The sequence below is a fragment of the Narcine bancroftii genome, unplaced genomic scaffold, assembly GCF_036971445.1.
Source record: "Narcine bancroftii isolate sNarBan1 unplaced genomic scaffold, sNarBan1.hap1 Scaffold_160, whole genome shotgun sequence".
Taxonomy (NCBI): Eukaryota; Metazoa; Chordata; class Chondrichthyes; order Torpediniformes; family Narcinidae; genus Narcine; species Narcine bancroftii.
Window position 1 is genome coordinate 2,215,036 of NW_027211895.1, and position 20,114 is coordinate 2,235,149.

Consider the following 20,114-nt stretch of genomic DNA (forward strand, 5'->3'; position numbering starts at 1 on the left):
CTGATTCCCCGCCTCTGTTTCCCCATATCTGATTCGCCGCCTCTGATTCCCCAACTCGGATTCCCCGCCTCTGATTCCCCAGATCTGATTCCCCGTGTTTGATTCCCCGCGTCTGATTCCCCATCTCTGATTCCCGACCTCTGATTCCCGGCCTCTCATTCCCGGCCTCTGATTCCCGGCCTCTGATTCCCCGCCTCTGGTTCCCCGCCTCTGATTCGCTGCCTCTGATTCCCCATCTCTGATTCCGCACATCTGATTCCCTGCCTCTGATTCCCCGCCTCTGACTCCCCGCCTCTGATTCCCTGCCTCTGTTTCCAAACCTCTGATTCCCCACCTCTGATTCCCCATATCTGATTCCCCACCTCTGTTTCCCCGCCTCTGGTTCCCCGCCTCTGATTCGCTGCCTCTGATTCCCCATCTCTGATTCCGCACATCTGATTCCCTGCCTCTGATTCCCCGCCTCTGATTCCCATCTCTGATTCCCCGCCTCTGAATCCCCGTGTCTGATACCCAGCCTCTGATACCCCGCCCCTGATTCCCCACCTCTGATTCCCCATATCTGATACCCCGCCTCTGTTTCTGCGCCTCTGATTCCCCGCCTCTGATTCCCCGCCTCTGCTTCCCCATATCTGATTCCCCGCCTCTGATTCCCCAGATCTGATTCCCCGTGTTTGATTCCCCGCCTCTGATTCGCCATCTCTGATTCCCGGCCTCTGATTCCCGGCCTCTCATTCCCGGCCTCTGATTCCCGGCCTCTGATTCCCCGCCTCTGGTTCCCCGCCTCTGATTCGCTGCCTCTGATTCCCCATCTCTGATTCCGCACATCTGATTCCCTGCCTCTGATTCCCCGCCTCTGACTCCACGCCTCTGATTGTCTGCCTCTGTTTCCCAACCTCTGATTCCCCACCTCCGATTCCCCATATCTGATTCCCCACCTCTGTTTCCCTGCCTCTGATTCCCCACCTCTGTTTCCCCATATCTGATTCCCCGCCTCTGATTCCCCAACTCTGATTCCCCACCTCTGATTCCCCAGCTCTGATTTCCCAACTCTGATTCCCCGTGTTTGATTCCCTGCCTCTGATTCCCCGCCTCTGATTCCCCATCTCTGATTCACCGCCTTTGATTCGCCACCTCTGATTCCCCATATCTGATTCCCCACCTCTGTTTCCCCGCCTCTGATTCCCCGCCTCTGATTCTCCACATCTCATTCCCCGCCTCTGAATCCCCATCTCTGATTCCCGGACTCTGATTCCCAACCTCTGATTCCCGGCCTCTTATTCCCAGCATCTGATTCCAGGCCTCTGATTCCCCGCCTCTGATTCCCCAGCTCTGATTCCCGGCCTCTGATTCCCCATCTCTGATTCACCGCCTTTGATTCGCAACCTCTGATTCCCCATATCTGATTCCCCGCCTCTGTTTCCCCGCCTCTGATTCCCCGCCTCTGATTCCCCATATCTCATTCCCCGCCTCTAAATCCCCATCTCTGATTCCCGGACTCTGATTCCCCACCTCTGATTCCCGGCCTCTTATACCCGGCATCTGATTCCGGCCTCAGATTCCCGGCCTCTGATTCCCTGCTTCTGATTCTGATTCCCTGCCTCTGATTCCCCATCTCTGATACCGCACATCTGATTCCCTACCTCTGATTCCCCACCTCTGATTCCCCATATCTGATTCCCCGCCTCTGTTTGCCCGCCTCTAATTCCCCGCCTCTGTTTCCCCATATCTGGTTCCACGCCTCTGAATCCCCGCCTCTGGTTCCCCGCCTCTGATTCGCTGCTTCTGATTCCCCATCTCTGATTCCGCACATCTGATTCCCTGCCTCTGATTCCCCGCCTCTGACACCCCGCCTCTGATTACTTGCCTCTGTTTCCCAACCTCTGATTCCCCATATCTGATTCCCCACCTCTGAATGCCCGCCTCTGGTTCCCCGCCTCTGATTCGCTGCCTCTGATTCCCCATCTCTGATTCCGCACATCTGATTCCCTGCCTCTGATTCCCCGCCTCTGATTCCCCATCTCTGATTCCCCACCTCTGAATCCGCGTGTCTGATACCCAGCCTCTGATACCCCGCCCCTGATTCCCCACCTCTGATTCCCCATATCTGATACCCCGCCTCTGTTTCTGCGCCTCTGATTCCCCGCCTCTGATTCCCCGCCTCTGTTTCCCCATATCTGATTCGCCGCCTCTGATTCCCCAACTCTGATTCCCCGCCTCTGATTCCCCAGATCTGATTCCCCGTGTTTGATTCCCCGCGTCTGATTCCCCATCTCTGATTCCCGACCTCTGATTCCCGGCCTCTCATTCCCGGCCTCTGATTCCCGGCCTCTGATTCCCCGCCTCTGGTTCCCCGCCTCTGATTCGCTGCCTCTGATTCCCCATCTCTGATTCCGCACATCTGATTCCCTGCCTCTGATTCCCCGCCTCTGACTCCCCGCCTCTGATTCCCTGCCTCTGTTTCCAAACCTCTGATTCCCCACCTCTGATTCCCCATATCTGATTCCCCACCTCTGTTTCCCCGCCTCTGGTTCCCCGCCTCTGATTCGCTGCCTCTGATTCCCCATCTCTGATTCCGCACATCTGATTCCCTGCCTCTGATTCCCCGCCTCTGATTCCCATCTCTGATTCCCCGCCTCTGAATCCCCGTGTCTGATACCCAGCCTCTGATACCCCGCCCCTGATTCCCCACCTCTGATTCACCATATCTGATACCCCGCCTCTGTTTCTGCGCCTCTGATTCCCCGCCTCTGATTCCCCGCCTCTGCTTCCCCATATCTGATTCCCCGCCTCTGATTCCCCAGATCTGATTCCCCGTGTTTGATTCCCCGCCTCTGATTCGCCATCTCTGATTCCCGGCCTCTGATTCCCGGCCTCTCATTCCCGGCCTCTGATTCCCGGCCTCTGATTCCCCGCCTCTGGTTCCCCGCCTCTGATTCGCTGCCTCTGATTCCCCATCTCTGATTCCGCACATCTGATTCCCTGCCTCTGATTCCCCGCCTCTGACTCCCCGCCTCTGATTGTCTGCCTCTGTTTCCCAACCTCTGATTCCCCGCCTCTGTTTCCCCATATCTGATTCCCCGCCTCTGAATCCCCAACTCTGATTCCCTGCCTCTGATTCCCCAGCTCTGATTCCCCGCCTTTGATTCCCCCCGTCTGATTCCTAGCCTCTGAATCCCCGTGTCTGATTTCCTGCCTCTGATTCCTCACCTCTGATTCCCCATCTCTGATTCACAGCCTCTGATTCCCCACCTCTGATTCCCCATCTCTGATTCCGCACATCTGATTCCCTGCCTCTGATTCCCCGCCTCTGTTTCCCCATATCTAATTCCCAACCTCTGATGCCCCAACTCAGATTCCCTGCCTCTGATTCCCCGCGTTCTATTCCCTGCCTCTGATTCCCCGCCTGTGATTCCCCATCCCTGATTCACCACCTCTGATTCCCCACCTCTGATTCCCCATATCTAATTCCCCGCCTCTGAATCCCCAACTCTGATTCCCTGCCTCTGATTCCCCAGCTCTGATTCCCCGCCTTTGATTCCCCCCGTCTTATTCCCAGCCTCTGAATCCCCGTGTCTGATTTCCTGCCTCTGATTCCCCACCTCTGATTCCCCATCTCTGATTCACAGCCTCTGATTCCCCACCTCTGATTCCCCATCTCTGATTCCGCACATCTGATTCCCTGCCTCTGATTCCCCGACTCTGATCCCCACCTCTGATTCCCAACCTCTGATTCCCCACCTCTGAATCCCCATATCTGATTCCCTGCCTCTGATTCCCCGCCTCTGATTCCCTGCCTCTGATTCCCCGCCTCTGATTCCCCAGCTCTGATTCCCCGCCTCTGAATCCCCAACTCTGATTCCCTGCCTCTGATTCCCTGCCTCTGATTCCCTGCCTCTGATTCCCAACCTCAGATTCCCCACCTCTGAGTCCCCATATCTGTTTCCCCGCCTCTGTTTCCCCGCCTCTGATTCCCCGCCTCTGATTCCCAGGCTCTGATTCTCCGCCTCTGATTCCCCGCCTCTGGTTCCCCGCCTCTGATTCGCTGCCTCTGATTCCCCATCTCTGATTCCGCACATCTGATTCCCTGCCTCTGATTCCCCGCCTCTGACTCCCCGCCTCTGATTCCCTGCCTCTGTTTCCCAACCTCTGATTCCCCACCTCTGATTCCCCATATCTGATTCCCCACCTCTGTTTCCCTGCCTCTGATTCCCCACCTCTGTTTCCCCATATCTGATATCCCGCCTCTGATTCCCCAACTCTGATACCCCGCCTCTGATTCCCCAGCTCTGATTCCCCACCTCTGATTCCCCGTGTTTGATTCCCTGCCTCTGATTCCCCGCCTCTGATTCCCCATCTCTGATTCACCGCCTTTCATTCGCCACCTCTGATTCCCCATATCAAATTCCCCGCCTCTGTTTCCCCGCCTCTGATTCCCCGCCTCTGTTTCCCCATATCTGATTCCCCACCTCTGATTCCCCATATCTGATTCCCCGCCTCTCTTTCCTCGCCTCTGATTCCCCGCCTCTGATTCCCCATATCTGATTCCCCATATCTGATTCCCCGCCTCTGATTCCCCGCCTCTGTTTCCCCATATCTGATTCCCCACCTCTGATTCCCCATATCTGATTCCCCGCCTCTCTTTCCGCACCTCTGATTCCCTGCCTCTGATTCCCCATATCTGATTCCCCGCCTCTGTTTCCCCATATCTAATTCCCCGCCTCTGATTCCCAAACTCTGATTCCCCGACTCTGATTCCCCAACTCTGATTCCCCGCCTCTGATTCCCCACATCTGATTCCCTGCCTCTGATTCCCCGCCTCCGATTCCCTGCCTCTGTTTCCCAACCTCTGATTCCCCATATCTGATTCCCCACCTCTGAATGCCCGCCTCTGGTTCCCCGCCTCTGATTCGCTGCCTCTGATTCCCCATCTCTGATTCCGCACATCTGATTCCCTGCCTCTGATTCCCCGCCTCTGATTCCCCATCTCTGATTCCCCACCTCTGAATCCGCGTGTCTGATACCCAGCCTCTGATACCCCGCCCCTGATTCCCCACCTCTGATTCCCCATATCTGATACCCCGCCTCTGTTTCTGCGCCTCTGATTCCCCGCCTCTGATTCCCCGCCTCTGTTTCCCCATATCTGATTCGCCGCCTCTGATTCCCCAACTCTGATTCCCCGCCTCTGATTCCCCAGATCTGATTCCCCGTGTTTGATTCCCCGCGTCTGATTCCCCATCTCTGATTCCCGACCTCTGATTCCCGGCCTCTCATTCCCGGCCTCTGATTCCCGGCCTCTGATTCCCCGCCTCTGGTTCCCCGCCTCTGATTCGCTGCCTCTGATTCCCCATCTCTGATTCCGCACATCTGATTCCCTGCCTCTGATTCCCCGCCTCTGACTCCCCGCCTCTGATTCCCTGCCTCTGTTTCCAAACCTCTGATTCCCCACCTCTGATTCCCCATATCTGATTCCCCACCTCTGTTTCCCCGCCTCTGGTTCCCCGCCTCTGATTCGCTGCCTCTGATTCCCCATCTCTGATTCCGCACATCTGATTCCCTGCCTCTGATTCCCCGCCTCTGATTCCCATCTCTGATTCCCCGCCTCTGAATCCCCGTGTCTGATACCCAGCCTCTGATACCCCGCCCCTGATTCCCCACCTCTGATTCCCCATATCTGATACCCCGCCTCTGTTTCTGCACCTCTGATTCCCCGCCTCTGATTCCCCGCCTCTGCTTCCCCATATCTGATTCCCCGCCTCTGATTCCCCAGATCTGATTCCCCGTGTTTGATTCCCCGCCTCTGATTCGCCATCTCTGATTCTCGGCCTCTGATTCCCGGCCTCTCATTCCCGGCCTCTGATTCCCGGCCTCTGATTCCCCGCCTCTGGTTCCCCGCCTCTGATTCGCTGCCTCTGATTCCCCATCTCTGATTCCGCACATCTGATTCCCTGCCTCTGATTCCCCGCCTCTGACTCCCCGCCTCTGATTGTCTGCCTCTGTTTCCCAACCTCTGATTCCCCACCTCCGATTCCCCATATCTGATTCCCCACCTCTGTTTCCCTGCCTCTGATTCCCCACCTCTGTTTCCCCATATCTGATTCCCCGCCTCTGATTCCCCAACTCTGATTCCCCACCTCTGATTCCCCAGCTCTGATTTCCCACCTCTGATTCCCCGTGTTTGATTCCCTGCCTCTGATTCCCCGCCTCTGATTCCCCATCTCTGATTCACCGCCTTTGATTCGCCACCTCTGATTCCCCATATCTGATTCCCCACCTCTGTTTCCCCGCCTCTGATTCCCCGCCTCTGATTCTCCACATCTCATTCCCCGCCTCTGAATCCCCATCTCTGATTCCCGGACTCTGATTCCCAACCTCTGATTCCCTGCCTCTGATTCCCCGCCTCTGATTCCCATCTCTGATTCCCCGCCTCTGAATCCCCGTGTCTGATACCCAGCCTCTGATACCCCGCCCCTGATTCCCCACCTCTGATTCACCATATCTGATACCCCGCCTCTGTTTCTGCGCCTCTGATTCCCCGCCTCTGATTCCCCGCCTCTGCTTCCCCATATCTGATTCCCCGCCTCTGATTCCCCAGATCTGATTCCCCGTGTTTGATTCCCCGCCTCTGATTCGCCATCTCTGATTCCCGGCCTCTGATTCCCGGCCTCTCATTCCCGGCCTCTGATTCCCGGCCTCTGATTCCCCGCCTCTGGTTCCCCGCCTCTGATTCGCTGCCTCTGATTCCCCATCTCTGATTCCGCACATCTGATTCCCTGCCTCTGATTCCCCGCCTCTGACTCCCCGCCTCTGATTGTCTGCCTCTGTTTCCCAACCTCTGATTCCCCGCCTCTGTTTCCCCATATCTGATTCCCCGCCTCTGAATCCCCAACTCTGATTCCCTGCCTCTGATTCCCCAGCTCTGATTCCCCGCCTTTGATTCCCCCCGTCTGATTCCTAGCCTCTGAATCCCCGTGTCTGATTTCCTGCCTCTGATTCCTCACCTCTGATTCCCCATCTCTGATTCACAGCCTCTGATTCCCCACCTCTGATTCCCCATCTCTGATTCCGCACATCTGATTCCCTGCCTCTGATTCCCCGCCTCTGTTTCCCCATATCTAATTCCCAACCTCTGATGCCCCAACTCAGATTCCCTGCCTCTGATTCCCCGCGTTCTATTCCCTGCCTCTGATTCCCCGCCTGTGATTCCCCATCCCTGATTCACCACCTCTGATTCCCCACCTCTGATTCCCCATATCTAATTCCCCGCCTCTGAATCCCCAACTCTGATTCCCTGCCTCTGATTCCCCAGCTCTGATTCCCCGCCTTTGATTCCCCCCGTCTTATTCCCAGCCTCTGAATCCCCGTGTCTGATTTCCTGCCTCTGATTCCCCACCTCTGATTCCCCATCTCTGATTCACAGCCTCTGATTCCCCACCTCTGATTCCCCATCTCTGATTCCGCACATCTGATTCCCTGCCTCTGATTCCCCGACTCTGATCCCCACCTCTGATTCCCAACCTCTGATTCCCCACCTCTGAATCCCCATATCTGATTCCCTGCCTCTGATTCCCCGCCTCTGATTCCCTGCCTCTGATTCCCCGCCTCTGATTCCCCAGCTCTGATTCCCCGCCTCTGAATCCCCAACTCTGATTCCCTGCCTCTGATTCCCTGCCTCTGATTCCCTGCCTCTGATTCCCAACCTCAGATTCCCCACCTCTGAGTCCCCATATCTGTTTCCCCGCCTCTGTTTCCCCGCCTCTGATTCCCCGCCTCTGATTCCCAGGCTCTGATTCTCCGCCTCTGATTCCCCGCCTCTGGTTCCCCGCCTCTGATTCGCTGCCTCTGATTCCCCATCTCTGATTCCGCACATCTGATTCCCTGCCTCTGATTCCCCGCCTCTGACTCCCCGCCTCTGATTCCCTGCCTCTGTTTCCCAACCTCTGATTCCCCACCTCTGATTCCCCATATCTGATTCCCCACCTCTGTTTCCCTGCCTCTGATTCCCCACCTCTGTTTCCCCATATCTGATATCCCGCCTCTGATTCCCCAACTCTGATACCCCGCCTCTGATTCCCCAGCTCTGATTCCCCACCTCTGATTCCCCGTGTTTGATTCCCTGCCTCTGATTCCCCGCCTCTGATTCCCCATCTCTGATTCACCGCCTTTCATTCGCCACCTCTGATTCCCCATATCAAATTCCCCGCCTCTGTTTCCCCGCCTCTGATTCCCCGCCTCTGTTTCCCCATATCTGATTCCCCACCTCTGATTCCCCATATCTGATTCCCCGCCTCTCTTTCCTCGCCTCTGATTCCCCGCCTCTGATTCCCCATATCTGATTCCCCATATCTGATTCCCCGCCTCTGATTCCCCGCCTCTGTTTCCCCATATCTGATTCCCCACCTCTGATTCCCCATATCTGATTCCCCGCCTCTCTTTCCGCACCTCTGATTCCCTGCCTCTGATTCCCCATATCTGATTCCCCGCCTCTGTTTCCCCATATCTAATTCCCCGCCTCTGATTCCCAAACTCTGATTCCCCGACTCTGATTCCCCAACTCTGATTCCCCGCCTCTGATTCCCCACATCTGATTCCCTGCCTCTGATTCCCCGCCTCCGATTCCCTGCCTCTGTTTCCCAACCTCTGATTCCCCATATCTGATTCCCCACCTCTGAATGCCCGCCTCTGGTTCCCCGCCTCTGATTCGCTGCCTCTGATTCCCCATCTCTGATTCCGCACATCTGATTCCCTGCCTCTGATTCCCCGCCTCTGATTCCCCATCTCTGATTCCCCACCTCTGAATCCGCGTGTCTGATACCCAGCCTCTGATACCCCGCCCCTGATTCCCCACCTCTGATTCCCCATATCTGATACCCCGCCTCTGTTTCTGCGCCTCTGATTCCCCGCCTCTGATTCCCCGCCTCTGTTTCCCCATATCTGATTCGCCGCCTCTGATTCCCCAACTCTGATTCCCCGCCTCTGATTCCCCAGATCTGATTCCCCGTGTTTGATTCCCCGCGTCTGATTCCCCATCTCTGATTCCCGACCTCTGATTCCCGGCCTCTCATTCCCGGCCTCTGATTCCCGGCCTCTGATTCCCCGCCTCTGGTTCCCCGCCTCTGATTCGCTGCCTCTGATTCCCCATCTCTGATTCCGCACATCTGATTCCCTGCCTCTGATTCCCCGCCTCTGACTCCCCGCCTCTGATTCCCTGCCTCTGTTTCCAAACCTCTGATTCCCCACCTCTGATTCCCCATATCTGATTCCCCACCTCTGTTTCCCCGCCTCTGGTTCCCCGCCTCTGATTCGCTGCCTCTGATTCCCCATCTCTGATTCCGCACATCTGATTCCCTGCCTCTGATTCCCCGCCTCTGATTCCCATCTCTGATTCCCCGCCTCTGAATCCCCGTGTCTGATACCCAGCCTCTGATACCCCGCCCCTGATTCCCCACCTCTGATTCCCCATATCTGATACCCCGCCTCTGTTTCTGCACCTCTGATTCCCCGCCTCTGATTCCCCGCCTCTGCTTCCCCATATCTGATTCCCCGCCTCTGATTCCCCAGATCTGATTCCCCGTGTTTGATTCCCCGCCTCTGATTCGCCATCTCTGATTCTCGGCCTCTGATTCCCGGCCTCTCATTCCCGGCCTCTGATTCCCGGCCTCTGATTCCCCGCCTCTGGTTCCCCGCCTCTGATTCGCTGCCTCTGATTCCCCATCTCTGATTCCGCACATCTGATTCCCTGCCTCTGATTCCCCGCCTCTGACTCCCCGCCTCTGATTGTCTGCCTCTGTTTCCCAACCTCTGATTCCCCACCTCCGATTCCCCATATCTGATTCCCCACCTCTGTTTCCCTGCCTCTGATTCCCCACCTCTGTTTCCCCATATCTGATTCCCCGCCTCTGATTCCCCAACTCTGATTCCCCACCTCTGATTCCCCAGCTCTGATTTCCCACCTCTGATTCCCCGTGTTTGATTCCCTGCCTCTGATTCCCCGCCTCTGATTCCCCATCTCTGATTCACCGCCTTTGATTCGCCACCTCTGATTCCCCATATCTGATTCCCCACCTCTGTTTCCCCGCCTCTGATTCCCCGCCTCTGATTCTCCACATCTCATTCCCCGCCTCTGAATCCCCATCTCTGATTCCCGGACTCTGATTCCCAACCTCTGATTCCCGGCCTCTTATTCCCAGCATCTGATTCCAGGCCTCTGATTCCCCGCCTCTGATTCCCCAGCTCTGATTCCCGGCCTCTGATTCCCCATCTCTGATTCACCGCCTTTGATTCGCAACCTCTGATTCCCCATATCTGATTCCCCGCCTCTGTTTCCCCGCCTCTGATTCCCCGCCTCTGATTCCCCATATCTCATTCCCCGCCTCTAAATCCCCATCTCTGATTCCCGGACTCTGATTCCCCACCTCTGATTCCCGGCCTCTTATACCCGGCATCTGATTCCGGCCTCAGATTCCCGGCCTCTGATTCCCTGCTTCTGATTCTGATTCCCTGCCTCTGATTCCCCATCTCTGATACCGCACATCTGATTCCCTACCTCTGATTCCCCACCTCTGATTCCCCATATCTGATTCCCCGCCTCTGTTTGCCCGCCTCTAATTCCCCGCCTCTGTTTCCCCATATCTGATTCCACGCCTCTGAATCCCCGCCTCTGGTTCCCCGCCTCTGATTCGCTGCTTCTGATTCCCCATCTCTGATTCCGCACATCTGATTCCCTGCCTCTGATTCCCCACCTCTGACACCCCGCCTCTGATTACTTGCCTCTGTTTCCCAACCTCTGATTCCCCATATCTGATTCCCCACCTCTGAATGCCCGCCTCTGGTTCCCCGCCTCTGATTCGCTGCCTCTGATTCCCCATCTCTGATTCCGCACATCTGATTCCCTGCCTCTGATTCCCCGCCTCTGATTCCCCATCTCTGATTCCCCACCTCTGAATCCGCGTGTCTGATACCCAGCCTCTGATACCCCGCCCCTGATTCCCCACCTCTGATTCCCCATATCTGATACCCCGCCTCTGTTTCTGCGCCTCTGATTCCCCGCCTCTGATTCCCCGCCTCTGTTTCCCCATATCTGATTCGCCGCCTCTGATTCCCCAACTCTGATTCCCCGCCTCTGATTCCCCAGATCTGATTCCCCGTGTTTGATTCCCCGCGTCTGATTCCCCATCTCTGATTCCCGACCTCTGATTCCCGGCCTCTCATTCCCGGCCTCTGATTCCCGGCCTCTGATTCCCCGCCTCTGGTTCCCCGCCTCTTATTCGCTGCCTCTGATTCCCCATCTCTGATTCCGCACATCTGATTCCCTGCCTCTGATTCCCCGCCTCTGACTCCCCGCCTCTGATTCCCTGCCTCTGTTTCCAAACCTCTGATTCCCCACCTCTGATTCCCCATATCTGATTCCCCACCTCTGTTTCCCCGCCTCTGGTTCCCCGCCTCTGATTCGCTGCCTCTGATTCCCCATCTCTGATTCCGCACATCTGATTCCCTGCCTCTGATTCCCCGCCTCTGATTCCCATCTCTGATTCCCCGCCTCTGAATCCCCGTGTCTGATACCCAGCCTCTGATACCCCGCCCCTGATTCCCCACCTCTGATTCACCATATCTGATACCCCGCCTCTGTTTCTGCGCCTCTGATTCCCCGCCTCTGATTCCCCGCCTCTGCTTCCCCATATCTGATTCCCCGCCTCTGATTCCCCAGATCTGATTCCCCGTGTTTGATTCCCCGCCTCTGATTCGCCATCTCTGATTCCCGGCCTCTGATTCCCGGCCTCTCATTCCCGGCCTCTGATTCCCGGCCTCTGATTCCCCGCCTCTGGTTCCCCGCCTCTGATTCGCTGCCTCTGATTCCCCATCTCTGATTCCGCACATCTGATTCCCTGCCTCTGATTCCCCGCCTCTGACTCCCCGCCTCTGATTGTCTGCCTCTGTTTCCCAACCTCTGATTCCCCGCCTCTGTTTCCCCATATCTGATTCCCCGCCTCTGAATCCCCAACTCTGATTCCCTGCCTCTGATTCCCCAGCTCTGATTCCCCGCCTTTGATTCCCCCCGTCTGATTCCCAGCCTCTGAATCCCCGTGTCTGATTTCCTGCCTCTGATTCCTCACCTCTGATTCCCCATCTCTGATTCACAGCCTCTGATACCCCACCTCTGATTCCCCATCTCTGATTCCGCACATCTGATTCCCTGCCTCTGATTCCCCGCCTCTGTTTCCCCATATCTAATTCCCAACCTCTGATGCCCCAACTCAGATTCCCTGCCTCTGATTCCCCGCGTTCTATTCCCTGCCTCTGATTCCCCGCCTGTGATTCCCCATCCCTGATTCACCACCTCTGATTCCCCACCTCTGATTCCCCATATCTAATTCCCCGCCTCTGAATCCCCAACTCTGATTCCCTGCCTCTGATTCCCCAGCTCTGATTCCCCGCCTTTGATTCCCCCCGTCTTATTCCCAGCCTCTGAATCCCCGTGTCTGATTTCCTGCCTCTGATTCCCCACCTCTGATTCCCCATCTCTGATTCACAGCCTCTGATTCCCCACCTCTGATTCCCCATCTCTGATTCCGCACATCTGATTCCCTGCCTCTGATTCCCCGACTCTGATCCCCACCTCTGATTCCCAACCTCTGATTCCCCACCTCTGAATCCCCATATCTGATTCCCTGCCTCTGATTCCCCGCCTCTGATTCCCTGCCTCTGATTCCCCGCCTCTGATTCCCCAGCTCTGATTCCCCGCCTCTGAATCCCCAACTCTGATTCCCTGCCTCTGATTCCCTGCCTCTGATTCCCTGCCTCTGATTCCCAACCTCAGATTCCCCACCTCTGAGTCCCCATATCTGTTTCCCCGCCTCTGTTTCCCCGCCTCTGATTCCCCGCCTCTGATTCCCAGGCTCTGATTCTCCGCCTCTGATTCCCCGCCTCTGGTTCCCCGCCTCTGATTCGCTGCCTCTGATTCCCCATCTCTGATTCCGCACATCTGATTCCCTGCCTCTGATTCCCCGCCTCTGACTCCCCGCCTCTGATTCCCTGCCTCTGTTTCCCAACCTCTGATTCCCCACCTCTGATTCCCCATATCTGATTCCCCACCTCTGTTTCCCTGCCTCTGATTCCCCACCTCTGTTTCCCCATATCTGATATCCCGCCTCTGATTCCCCAACTCTGATACCCCGCCTCTGATTCCCCAGCTCTGATTCCCCACCTCTGATTCCCCGTGTTTGATTCCCTGCCTCTGATTCCCCGCCTCTGATTCCCCATCTCTGATTCACCGCCTTTCATTCGCCACCTCTGATTCCCCATATCAAATTCCCCGCCTCTGTTTCCCCGCCTCTGATTCCCCGCCTCTGTTTCCCCATATCTGATTCCCCACCTCTGATTCCCCATATCTGATTCCCCGCCTCTCTTTCCTCGCCTCTGATTCCCCGCCTCTGATTCCCCATATCTGATTCCCCATATCTGATTCCCCGCCTCTGATTCCCCGCCTCTGTTTCCCCATATCTGATTCCCCACCTCTGATTCCCCATATCTGATTACCCGCCTCTCTTTCCGCGCCTCTGATTCCCTGCCTCTGATTCCCCATATCTGATTCCCCGCCTCTGTTTCCCCATATCTAATTCCCCGCCTCTGATTCCCAAACTCTGATTCCCCGACTCTGATTCCCCAACTCTGATTCCCCGCCTCTGATTCCCCACATCTGATTCCCTGCCTCTGATTCCCCGCCTCCGATTCCCTGCCTCTGATTCCCAACCTCTGATTCCCCACCTCTGAATCCCCATATCTGATTCCCTGCCTCTGATTCCCCCTCTCTGATTCCCTGCCTCTGATTCCCCGCCTCTGATTCCCCAGCTCTGATTTCCCGCCTCTGAATCCCCAACTCTGATTCCCTGCCTCTGATTCCCCAGCTCTGATTCCCCGCCTCTGATTCCCCAGCTCTGATTCCCTGCCTCTGATTTCCCGCCTGTGATTCCCCATCTCTGATTCACAACCTCTGATTCCCCACCTCTGATTCCCCATATCTGATTCCCCGCCTCTGTTTGCCCGCCTCTAATTCCCCGCCTCTGTTTCCCCATATCTGATTCCACGCCTCTGAATCCCCGCCTCTGGTTCCCCGCCTCTGATTCGCTGCTTCTGATTCCCCATCTCTGATTCCGCACATCTGATTCCCTGCCTCTGATTCCCCGCCTCTGACACCCCGCCTCTGATTCCCTGCCTCTGTTTCCCAACCTCTGATTCCCCATATCTGATTCCCCACCTCTGAATGCCCGCCTCTGGTTCCCCGCCTCTGATTCGCTGCCTCTGATTCCCCATCTCTGATTCCGCACATCTGATTCCCTGCCTCTGATTCCCCGCCTCTGATTCCCCATCTCTGATTCCCCACTTCTGAATCCGCGTGTCTGATACCCAGCCTCTGATACCCCGCCCCTGATTCCCCACCTCTGATTCCCCATATCTGATAACCCGCCTCTGTTTCTGCGCCTCTGATTCCCCGCCTCTGATTCCCCGCCTCTGTTTCCCCATATCTGATTCGCCGCCTCTGATTCCCCAACTCTGATTCCCCGCCTCTGATTCCCCAGATCTGATTCCCCGTGTTTGATTCCCCGCGTCTGATTCCCCATCTCTGATTCCCGACCTCTGATTCCCGGCCTCTCATTCCCGGCCTCTGATTCCCGGCCTCTGATTCCCCGCCTCTGGTTCCCCGCCTCTGATTCGCTGCCTCTGATTCCCCATCTCTGATTCCGCACATCTGATTCCCTGCCTCTGATTCCCCGCCTCTGACTCCCCGCCTCTGATTCCCTGCCTCTGTTTCCAAACCTCTGATTCCCCACCTCTGATTCCCCATATCTGATTCCCCACCTCTGTTTCCCCGCCTCTGGTTCCCCGCCTCTGATTCGCTGCCTCTGATTCCCCATCTCTGATTCCGCACATCTGATTCCCTGCCTCTGATTCCCCGCCTCTGATTCCCATCTCTGATTCCCCGCCTCTGAATCCCCGTGTCTGATACCCAGCCTCTGATACCCCGCCCCTGATTCCCCACCTCTGATTCCCCATATCTGATACCCCGCCTCTGTTTCTGCGCCTCTGATTCCCCGCCTCTGATTCCCCGCCTCTGCTTCCCCATATCTGATTCCCCGCCTCTGATTCCCCAGATCTGATTCCCCGTGTTTGATTCCCCGCCTCTGATTCGCCATCTCTGATTCCCGGCCTCTGATTCCCGGCCTCTCATTCCCGGCCTCTGATTCCCGGCCTCTGATTCCCCGCCTCTGGTTCCCCGCCTCTGATTCGCTGCCTCTGATTCCCCATCTCTGATTCCGCACATCTGATTCCCTGCCTCTGATTCCCCGCCTCTGACTCCCCGCCTCTGATTGTCTGCCTCTGTTTCCCAACCTCTGATTCCCCACCTCCGATTCCCCATATCTGATTCCCCACCTCTGTTTCCCTGCCTCTGATTCCCCACCTCTGTTTCCCCATATCTGATTCCCCGCCTCTGATTCCCCAACTCTGATTCCCCACCTCTGATTCCCCAGCTCTGATTTCCCACCTCTTGATTCCCCGTGTTTGATTCCCTGCCTCTGATTCCCCGCCTCTGATTCCCCATCTCTGATTCACCGCCTTTGATTCGCCACCTCTGATTCCCCATATCTGATTCCCCACCTCTGTTTCCCCGCCTCTGATTCCCCGCCTCTGATTCTCCACATCTCATTCCCCGCCTCTGAATCCCCATCACTGATTCCCGGACTCTGATTCCCAACCTCTGATTCCCGGCCTCTTATTCCCAGCATCTGATTCCAGGCCTCTGATTCCCCGCCTCTGATTCCCCAGCTCTGATTCCCGGCCTCTGATTCCCCATCTCTGATTCACCGCCTTTGATTCGCAACCTCTGATTCCCCATATCTGATTCCCCGCCTCTGTTTCCCCGCCTCTGATTCCCCGCCTCTGATTCCCCATATCTCATTCCCCGCCTCTAAATCCCCATCTCTGATTCCCGGACTCTGATTCCCCACCTCTGATTCCCGGCCTCTTATACCCGGCATCTGATTCCGGCCTCAGATTCCCGGCCTCTGATTCCCTGCTTCTGATTCTGATTCCCTGCCTCTGATTCCCCATCTCTGATACCGCACATCTGATTCCCTACCTCTGATTCCCCACCTCTGATTCCCCATATCTGATTCCCCGCCTCTGTTTGCCCGCCTCTAATTCCCCGCCTCTGTTTCCCCATATCTGATTCCACGCCTCTGAATCCCCGCCTCTGGTTCCCCGCCTCTGATTCGCTGCTTCTGATTCCCCATCTCTGATTCCGCACATCTGATTCCCTGCCTCTGATTCCCCGCCTCTGACACCCCGCCTCTGATTCCCTGCCTCTGTTTCCCAACCTCTGATTCCCCATATCTGATTCCCCACCTCTGAATGCCCGCCTCTGGTTCCCCGCCTCTGATTCGCTGCCTCTGATTCCCCATCTCTGATTCCGCACATCTGATTCCCTGCCTCTGATTCCCCGCCTCTGATTCCCCATCTCTGATTCCCCACCTCTGAATCCGCGTGTCTGATACCCAGCCTCTGATACCCCGCCCCTGATTCCCCACCTCTGATTCCCCATATCTGATACCCCGCCTCTGTTTCTGCGCCTCTGATTCCCCGCCTCTGATTCCCCGCCTCTGTTTCCCCATATCTGATTCGCCGCCTCTGATTCCCCAACTCTGATTCCCCGCCTCTGATTCCCCAGATCTGATTCCCCGTGTTTGATTCCCCGCGTCTGATTCCCCATCTCTGATTCCCGACCTCTGATTCCCGGCCTCTCATTCCCGGCCTCTGATTCCCGGCCTCTGATTCCCCGCCTCTGGTTCCCCGCCTCTGATTCGCTGCCTCTGATTCCCCATCTCTGATTCCGCACATCTGATTCCCTGCCTCTGATTCCCCGCCTCTGACTCCCCGCCTCTGATTCCCTGCCTCTGTTTCCAAACCTCTGATTCCCCACCTCTGATTCCCCATATCTGATTCCCCACCTCTGTTTCCCCGCCTCTGGTTCCCCGCCTCTGATTCGCTGCCTCTGATTCCCCATCTCTGATTCCGCACATCTGATTCCCTGCCTCTGATTCCCCGCCTCTGATTCCCATCTCTGATTCCCCGCCTCTGAATCCCCGTGTCTGATACCCAGCCTCTGATACCCCGCCCCTGATTCCCCACCTCTGATTCACCATATCTGATACCCCGCCTCTGTTTCTGCGCCTCTGATTCCCCGCCTCTGATTCCCCGCCTCTGCTTCCCCATATCTGATTCCCCGCCTCTGATTCCCCAGATCTGATTCCACGTGTTTGATTCCCCGCCTCTGATTCGCCATCTCTGATTCCCGGCCTCTGATTCCCGGCCTCTCATTCCCGGCCTCTCATTCCCGGCCTCTGATTCCCCGCCTCTGGTTCCCCGCCTCTGATTCGCTGCCTCTGATTCCCCATCTCTGATTCCGCACATCTGATTCCCTGCCTCTGATTCCCCGCCTCTGACTCCCCGCCTCTGATTGTCTGCCTCTGTTTCCCAACCTCTGATTCCCCACCTCCGATTCCCCATATCTGATTCCCCACCTCTGTTTCCCTGCCTCTGATTCCCCACCTCTGTTTCCCCATATCTGATTCCCCGCCTCTGATTCCCCAACTCTGATTCCCCACCTCTGATTCCCCAGCTCTGATTTCCCACCTCTGATTCCCCGTGTTTGATTCCCTGCCTCTGATTCCCCGCCTCTGATTCCCCATCTCTGATTCACCGCCTTTGATTCGCCACCTCTGATTCCCCATATCTGATTCCCCACCTCTGTTTCCCCGCCTCTGATTCCCCGCCTCTGATTCTCCACATCTCATTCCCCGCCTCTGAATCCCCATCTCTGATTCCCGGACTCTGATTCCCAACCTCTGATTCCCGGCCTCTTATTCCCAGCATCTGATTCCAGGCCTCTGATTCCCCGCCTCTGATTCCCCAGCTCTGATTCCCGGCCTCTGATTCCCCATCTCTGATTCACTGCCTTTGATTCGCAACCTCTGATTCCCCATGTCTGATTCCCCGCCTCTGTTTCCCCGCCTCTGATTCCCCGCCTCTGATTCCCCATATCTCATTCCCCGCCTCTAAATCCCCATCTCTGATTCCCGGACTCTGATTCCCCACCTCTGATTCCCGGCCTCTTATACCTGGCATCTGATTCCGGCCTCAGATTCCCGGCCTCTGATTCCCTGCTTCTGATTCTGATTCCCTGCCTCTGATTCCCCATCTCTGATTCCGCACATCTGATTCCCTGCCTCTGATTCCCTACCTCTGATTCCCCATATCTGATTCCCCGCCTCTGTTTCCCCGCCTTTGATTCCCCGCCTCTGTTTCCCCATATCTGATTCCACGCCTCTGAATCCCCGCCTCTGGTTCCCCGCCTCTGATTCGCTGCTTCTGATTCCCCATCTCTGATTCCGCACATCTGATTCCCTGCCTCTGATTCCCCGCCTCTGACACCCCGCCTCTGATTCCCTGCCTCTGTTTCCCAACCTCTGATTCCCCATATCTGATTCCCCACCTCTGAATGCCCGCCTCTGTTTCCCCGCCTCTGATTCCCCGCCTCTCATTCCCCATATCTCATTCCCCGCCTCTGATTCCGCATCTCTGATTCCCGGACTCTGATTCCCCACCTCTGATTCCCGGCCTCTTATTCCCGGCATCTGATTCCGGCCTCTGATTCCCGGCCTCTGATTCCCTGCTTCTGATTCTGATTCCCTGCCTCTGATTCCCCACCTCTGATTCCGCACATCTAATTCCCTGCCTCTGATTCCCCACCTCTGATTCCCCATATCTGATTCCCCGCCTCTGTTTCCCCGCCTCTGATTCCCCGCCTCTGTTTCCCCATATCTAAGTCCCCGCCTCTTATTCCCCAACTTTGATTCCCCACCTCTGATTCCCCAGCTCTGATTCCCCGCCTCTGATTCCCCGCATATGATTCCATGCATCTGATTCCCAGCCTCTGATTCCCAGCCTCTGATTCCCAACCTCTGATTCCCCACCTCTGATTCCCTATATCTGATTCCCCGCCTCTGTTTCCCCGCCTCTGATTCCCCGCCTCTGTTTCCGCATATCTGATTCCCCGCCTCTGAATCCCCAACTCTGATTCCCTGCCTCTAATTTCCCATGTCTGATTCCCCGCCTCTGATTCCCCGCGTCTGATTACCGGCCTCTGATTCCCCGCCTCTGATTCCCCATCTCTGATTCACAACCTCTGATTCCCCACCTCTAATTCCCCATATCTGATTCCCCGCCTCTGTTTCCCCGCCTCTGATTCCCCACCTCTGATTCCCAATATCTGATTCCCCGCCTCTGATTCCCCACCTCTAATTCCCCATATCTGATTCCCCGCCTCTGTTTCCCCACCTCTGATTCCCCGCCTCTGATTCCCCAGATCTGATTCCCCGTGTTTGATTCCCCGCCTCTGATTCGCCATCTCTGATTCCCGGCCTCTGATTCCCGGCCTCTCATTCCCGGCCTCTCATTCCCGGCCTCTGATTCCCCGCCTCTGGTTCCCCGCCTCTGATTCGCTGCCTCTGATTCCCCATCTCTGATTCCGCACATCTGATTCCCTGCCTCTGATTCCCCGCCTCTGACTCCCCGCCTCTGATTGTCTGCCTCTGTTTCCCAACCTCTGATTCCCCACCTCCGATTCCCCATATCTGATTCCCCACCTCTGTTTCCCTGCCTCTGATTCCCCACCTCTGTTTCCCCATATCTGATTCCCCGCCTCTGATTCCCCAACTCTGATTCCCCACCTCTGATTCCCCAGCTCTGATTTCCCACCTCTGATTCCCCGTGTTTGATTCCCTGCCTCTGATTCCCCGCCTCTGATTCCCCATCTCTGATTCACCGCCTTTGATTCGCCACCTCTGATTCCCCATATCTGATTCCCCACCTCTGTTTCCCCGCCTCTGATTCCCCGCCTCTGATTCTCCACATCTCATTCCCCGCCTCTGAATCCCCATCTCTGATTCCCGGACTCTAATTCCCAACCTCTGATTCCCGGCCTCTTATTCCCAGCATCTGATTCCAGGCCTCTGATTCCCCGCCTCTGATTCCCCAGCTCTGATTCCCGGCCTCTGATTCCC